Raw genomic sequence first — 6459 nt, forward strand, 5'->3', positions numbered from 1 at the left:
ACTGATAAAATCAATAGAAGTCATCTGTGGTCAACTCAGAACTGCTGGAACACGGTGTGTGGAGTTCTAAAGGGTAGAATAAAGAAAAATTTTCTTTTTTCCTTACAAAAAACAAAAAAAAAAGAAAGAAAACTCCATTGTCTCAACTCAAAAATCTCCTTAAGCTGATAAGCAAATTCAGCAAAGTCTCAGGATACAAAATCAATGTGCAAAAATCACAAGCATTCCTATACACCAATAGCAGGCAAACAGAGAGCCAAATCATGAATGAACTCTCATTCACAATTGCTACTAAGAGAATAAAACACCTAGGTATCCAACTTACAAGGGATGTGAAGGACCTCTTCAAGGAGAACTACAAACCACTGTTTAAGGAAATAAGAGAGTACAGAAACAAATGGGAAAACATTCCATGCTCTTGGATAGGAGGAATCAATATAAAAATGGCCATATTGCCCAAAGTAATTTATAGATTCAATGCTATCCCCATCAAGCTACCACTGACTTTCTTAACAGAATTGGAAAAAAACTAATTTAAGCGATTCATACGGAGCCAAAATGACCCTGCATAGCGAAGACATTCCTAAGCAAAAAGAACAAAGCTGCAGGCATCACACTACCTGTGTGAATGTACTTCAAACTATACTACAGGGCTACTGTAACCAGAACAACATGGTACTGGTACCAAAACAAATATATAGACCAATGGAACAGTACAGAGGCCTCAGAGGTAACACCACACATCTACAACCATCTGATCTTTGAGAAACCTGACACAAACAAGCAATGGGGAAAAGATTCCTTGATTAATAAATGGTGTTGGGAAAACTGGCTAGCCATATGCAGAAAACTGAAACTGAACACATTCCTTACACCTTATACAAAAATCAACTCAAGATTGATTAAAGAATTAAACATAAGACCTAAAACCATAAAAATCCTAGAAGAAAACCTGGGCAATACCACTCAGGATATAGGCATGGGCAAAGATATCATGTCTAAAACACCACAAGTAATGGCAACAAAAGCCAGAATTGACAAGTGGGACCTAATTAAATGAAAGAGCTTCTGGACAGCAGAAGAAACTATTACCAGAGTGAACAGGCAATCTACAGAATAGTAGAAAATGTTTGCAATCTATTCAAATGACAAAGGGCTAATATCCAGAATCTACAAAGAACGTAAACACAATTACAAGAAAAAAAATCAAAAAGTGGGGAAAGGATATGAACAGACACTTCTCAAAATAAGACATTTATGCAGCCATCAAACCTATGAAAAAATGCTCATCATCACTGGTCATTAGAGAAATGCAAATCAAAACTACAATGAGATACCATCTCCTACCAGTTAGAATGGCAATCATCAAAAAGACAGGAAACCACAGATGCTGGAGAGGATGTGGAGAAGTAGGAATGCTTTTCCACTGTTGGTGGGAGTGTAAATTAGTTCAACCACTGTGGCAGACAGTGTGGCGATTCCTCAAGCATCTAGAACTGGAAATACCATTTGACCCAGCAATCCCATTACTGGGTGTATACCCAAAGGATTATAAATCATTCCACTATAAAGACACATGCACACGTATGCTTATTGCAGCACTATTCACAATAGCAAAGACTTGGAACCAACCCAAATGTCCATCAGTGATAGACTGGATAAAGAAAATGTGGCACATATATGCCATGGAATACTATGCAGCCAAAAAAATAATGAGTTCCTGTCCTTTGCAGGGACATGGATGAAGCTGGAAGCCATCATTCTCAGCAAACTATCACAAGAGTATAAAACCAGACACTGCATGTTTTCACTCATAATTGTGAGTTGAACAATGAAAGCACATGGACATAGGNTACATAGCTTAATTTGTCTTTAAAATCCCAGAAAGATTATTTTAATTTGTTTAAAAGTTTTATGTGTACATAGTAGGTATGTATAAATTTTTGTGGTATATGAGATATTTTGATACAAGCACACAATGCATAATAATCACATAATGGTAAATGGGGTATCTATCCCCTCGAGTACTTACTGTATGTGTTACAAAAAATGCAATTATACACTTTTGTTACAGTAAATTATTTTGACTATAGCCACCTTTTATACTATCAAATACTAGATATTATTCATTTTTTGTACTCATTAACCATTCTCAGCTCCCACACAGCCCCCTTAGTACCCTTGCAAGCCACTTGTAACCATCCTTCTACTCTCTATATCCATGTGTTCAATTGTTCTTATTTTTAAATTCCACCAATAAATGATAACAAGTGAAGTTTGTCTTTACATGACTGGCTTATTTCACTTAAAACAATGACACCCAGTTCCATTCATGTTGCATCCTGCTAGGATGAGCATTTCTCGTCTGGCTGGGTCTAGTCCAAATGCACCCTCCAATGTGCTGACTCTAACTAACGCCAGCAGAGCTTTGCTCTCCACTATGATAGGGCCCAATACCATTAAAAAGTGAGCAAAGGCCATGAACAAACACTTCTCAAAAGACATACCTGCGGTCAACAAACAATTTAAACATCACTGATCATTAGGAAAATGCAAATCAAAGTCACAATGAGATACCATCTCCCACCAGTCGGAATGGCTATTACTAAAAGTCAAAAGCAACACATACGGGTGAAGTTGTTCAGAAAAGGAAAGTTTTTACATGGTTGGTTGGAGTGTAAATTAGTTCAACCATTGTTGATGACAGTGTGGCAATTTCTCAAAGACCTAGAGAAAGAAATGCCATTGGACTCAGCAGTCCCATTACTGGGTATGTACACAAAGGAATAAAAATCTTTTTATTTTAAAGATGCATGCATGTGTTTGCTCCCTGCAACACTATTTGCAACAACAAAGACGTTGAATCAACCTAAAAGCCCATCAATGATAGGCTGGATAAAGAAAATGTGGTACATATACACCATAAAATACTACGCAGCCATCAAAAGGAAAAAGATCATGTCTTTTGCAGTGACATGGATGGAGTTGGAGGCCACTATCCTTGGCAAACTAATGCAAGAACAGAAAACCAAATACCATGTGTTCTCACTTATAAGTGGGAGCTGAATGATGTGAACACATGGATACATGGGGAGGAAAAACACACACTGGTTGGAAGGTGAGGTGGGTGGTAGTAGGGAGAGCATCTGGAAGAAGAGTTAAAGGATGCTGGGCTTAATACCTGGGTGATGGGATGAACTGTGCAGCAGGCTACATTGGCACATGTTTACCTATATAACAAACCTGCACATCCTGCACATCATTTTAAAGTAAATGTTGAAAATTTAAAAAGAAATAAGGTGAACGAAGAAAACAAATTAGGAAGGAAAAGAAAGGGGGGAGTCATGGGACTTGTCCCAGCTGGGTAAAAGTCTTCAGATGATTAAGAAGTAGAATAATGAAAATGAAAATTGATGGAGTTAAAACGAAGGTCTTAATGCAACACTATCAAAGGTTGGATGGACAAAAGGGAGCCTCTTCTCATCACCCGACATTAAAAGGTCCGTGATCAGTTTGCTGTATTTCTCCCAGTTTGGAGAAATTTTTAAAAGCTGGGAGGTGCGCAGTAGCTGTGCATCCCGGTGCTCTTGACCTCTCCGCGTTTGCAGCCTAGCCCCAGTCAGTCAGTGCTGAGGACTTCAACAGTCATGTCAAAGCCCCATAGTGAAACCAGGACTGCTTTCATTCAGACCCAGAAGCTGCATGCAGCCATGGCTGACACATTCCTGGAACACACATGCCACATGGACATTGATTGGCCACCCATAGCAGCCAGGAACACTGGCATCATCTGTACCGTTGGCCCAGCTCCCTGATCGGTAGAGATGCTGAAGGAGATTATTAAGTATGGTATGAATGTGGCTGGTCTGAACTTCTCTCATGGAACTCATGAGTATCAGCGGAGACCATCAAGAACATGCGCACAGTCACAGAAAGTTTTGCTTCTGACCCCCATCCTCTACCAGCCGGTTGCTGAGGTTCTGGGCACTAAAGGACCTGAGATCCGAACTGGGCTCTTTAAGGGCAGCAGCACTCTAGAGGTGGACCTGAAGAAGGGAGCCACTCTCAAAATCATGCTGGATAATGCCTACATGGAAAAGTGTGATGAGAACATCTTGTGGCTGCACTACAAGAACATCTGCAAGGTGGTAGAACTGGGCAGCAAGATCTATGTGGATGATGGGCTTCCTTCTCTCCAGGTGAAGCAGACAGGTGCTGACTTCCTTGTGATGGAGGTAGAAAATGGTGGCTCCTCAGGCAGCAAGAAGGGTGTGAACCTTCCTGGGACTGCTGTGGACCTGCTTGCCATGCCAGAGAAGGACATCCAGGACCTGAAGTTTGGGGTTGAGCAGGATGTCAATATGGTGTTTGCCTCGTTCATCTGCAAGGCATCTGATGCCCACGAAGTTAGAAAGGTCCTGGGAGAGAAGGGAAAGAACATCAAAGTAATCAGCAAAATTGAGAATCATGAGGAGGGTTGGAGGTTTGATGAAATCCTGGAGACCAGCGATGGGATCATGGTGGCTCATGATGATATAGGCATTGAGATTCCTGCAGAGAAATCTTCCTTGCTCAGAAGATGATTGGGTGCTGCAACCAAGCTGGGAGGCCTGTCGTCTGTGCCACTCTGATGCTGGAAAGCGTAATCACGAAGCCCCACCCCACCTGGGGTGAGGGCAGTGATGTGGCCAATGCAGTCCTGGACAGAGCAGACTGCATCATGCTGTCTGGAGAAACAGTCAAAGGGGATTATCCTCTGGAGGCAGTTCGCATGCAGCACCTGATTGCCGGTGAAGCAGAGGTCGCCATCTAATACTTGCAGTTATATGAGGAGCCCCGCCTCCTGGAGCCCATTACCTGTTACCCCACAGAATCCACCGACATGGGCGCAGTGGAGGCCTCCTTCGAGTGCTGCAGTGGGGCCATAATCATCCTCACAAAGTCTGGCAGTTCTGCTCACTAGGTGACCAGATACCGCCCATGTACCCCTATCGTTGCTGTGACATGGAATCCCCAGACAATCTGTCAGGCCCACCGGTAACGTAGCATCTTCCCTGTGCCATGCAAGGACGCAGTCCAGGAGACCTGGGCTGAGAATGTGGACCACCGGGTGAACTTGGCCATGAATGCTGGCAATGCTGGAGGCTTCTTCAAGAAGGGAGATGCGGTCATTGTGCTGACCAGTTGGTACCCTGGCTCCAGCTTCAGCAACACCATGCGTGTTGTTTCCATGTCATGATGGACCCAGAGACCCTCCTGCAGCCCCTGTCCCTCCCGGTTCCCACAACCCATCCATTAGACCAGCAACACTTTTAGAGCTCACCCTGGGCTGTAATGTGGTGGGCTGGGTCACCAGGGAAGATTAATGCCTCGCTGAAACATGGCTGTTTTTAGAACCTGCTCTTGAGTGGGACAACCCAGAGCCTGGCTGTCCATCATGTGGCCTTACCCAAGCAAGGGAAGAAGGAGGAATGCAGGATTGGAGGCTCCTGGAGTCTATGGCAAAAAGGTGACAGCTTCCTTTCCTTGCTGTACTCTGTTCAGTTCCTTTATTAAATGGATGCACAGAGGACTCCCAACCCTGGCCCAGGGTCAGGAAACAGCTAGCAAGAGTTAGGGGCCTTAGGGCATGGGACTGTGGTTCCAGTTTAAGCAGACTCTGGCCCTGGCCCATACTTGCTCTCCCAAACTCCTGGGACTCCCCTGTTTGCACCTGTCCCCACCCTCCACTCAGCTGTCCTGCAGCAAACACTCCACCCTTCACCTTCCATTTCCCTCCACTGCTGCAGCCACATCCAGGCCCATTGTTATACAGCCTACCTATATGTCAATAAACAGCAGCTGAAGCAGACACACACGCAAAAGCTGGAAGGCAGAGATTACAATTAAAAATCTAATCTGAAATTGCTTGGTGCAAGAGTAGGGCAGATTAATCAAGGTAAAGATTGACAAAACGGTCAGGGTCCTTTGACTCAACCCTTGGCTGGGGACCTAAAGCATTTTGCACAAGAAAGGGCACAGTTGCCTTGGGGTGGGGAAAAGAAGTTTCTCAAACTATAACATAAAAATGTAAGGGTTTACAGGATTATGAATGTTAGTATATTTGGACACACTTTATATGAAGTGATTGCATCTCTTTCTACTGATTGTATTATGGGAATGAACATTGTAGATTATTAGGGAATGTTTCCTCTACCTGCTACTGTAAAACAAGGCATTTAAATTTGCCCTTCAAGCAACATTATTTGGACATGCCAAATGAGAATCTGTATGATTGCCCGAGTTCATACAGTGAAGAGTAGAAGCCAAAGTGCTGGCTGGTAATGACAAATTATTTACTTATTCCACTTGAGGGGTATTTACTGCCTTGGCTAAAGCTATCCCCATGACACCTGAAATCCCCATGCTGTATCAGGTGATGTCAGATACATATTCTAATGGGGATGACAGTATCCAGAA

At 43.2% G+C, this 6459-nt stretch overlaps 1 pseudogene; it reads left to right on the top strand.

The window, feature by feature from the left end:
• The first annotated feature begins 3620 nt into the window (after positions 1-3620).
• Positions 3621-5239, top strand: LOC108532983 (pyruvate kinase PKM pseudogene; annotated as a pseudogene).
• Positions 5240-6459: the final 1220 nt, after the last annotated feature.

This window comes from Rhinopithecus bieti, unplaced genomic scaffold (assembly GCF_001698545.2).
Source record: "Rhinopithecus bieti isolate Rb0 unplaced genomic scaffold, ASM169854v2 scaffold_34, whole genome shotgun sequence".
Lineage (NCBI taxonomy): Eukaryota > Metazoa > Chordata > Mammalia > Primates > Cercopithecidae > Rhinopithecus > Rhinopithecus bieti.